Source organism: Crocuta crocuta, unplaced genomic scaffold (genome assembly GCF_008692635.1).
Source record: "Crocuta crocuta isolate KB4526 unplaced genomic scaffold, BGI_CrCroc_1.0 scaffold41, whole genome shotgun sequence".
In the NCBI taxonomy this organism is placed as follows: domain Eukaryota; kingdom Metazoa; phylum Chordata; class Mammalia; order Carnivora; family Hyaenidae; genus Crocuta; species Crocuta crocuta.
Genome location: NW_027529428.1, coordinates 18,832,157 through 18,832,935, shown reverse-complemented (window position 1 = coordinate 18,832,935; position 779 = coordinate 18,832,157).

The window sequence follows — 779 nt, the reverse complement described above, 5'->3', positions numbered from 1 at the left end:
TGCTGTAACCTCCCAGCCTCTGCCACCTGCTCACAGCCGTATTTCCGGACTGGCTCTGCTCAGCGGACAAGCCAGTGTCCCCTGGCTGCACACTTATGGGAAGCTCTGCAGATCGTAGCCCCTACTGAAGACCCAGAAAGCATACTCGTAACACACAGAATCCCTGCAGTGTAGAAGCCTGTCCACGGTCATCACCCCACGTGTGCCCGGGGTCTTCGGCGGGCAGCCATCCGCGTGCCTGCCCAGTGAAGGCGCCCCATCTGCCCACCTGCCCCCTCCCGGGGGCTCCCCCAGCCTGGGAAGCCGCCCCGCACCCCCTCCCCAGAGCCTCCGCTCCTCTGGACGGCGAGGCCAGCAGTGCTCCTCAGCATCCGTGCGAGGGCGTTGGGGGGGGACGCCATCAGCAGGGTCCTGACTCCCGGGTCCCTCACCAACCCCTCATGCTGCCCAGAGCAAGTCGTGTCTTTCTGTATCTGAAGAGGCAGAGAAGTTTCCGTTGCTGTGTGTGTGTGTCTGTCCATGTGTGTGTGTCTATCTACAGATGTGTGTCTGAATATGTGTGTGTGCGTATGCGCTGCCCCCCGGGGGGCACCCAGAGCCATCCTGGCCTTCCTCTGACACGGGAAACCCAGTCTCCTGGGGCGGCCTGAGTGTCCGGGGCGCCCCGGCGCCTGAGCAGGGGGTGCTGCGTCCCAGCACGTGCTCAGGCGGGCACACGCCGGCAGCCCCGCACCTCCCAGAGCCGGCCCTGCCCTGCCTGTTCTGTGCGGAGATGCCTG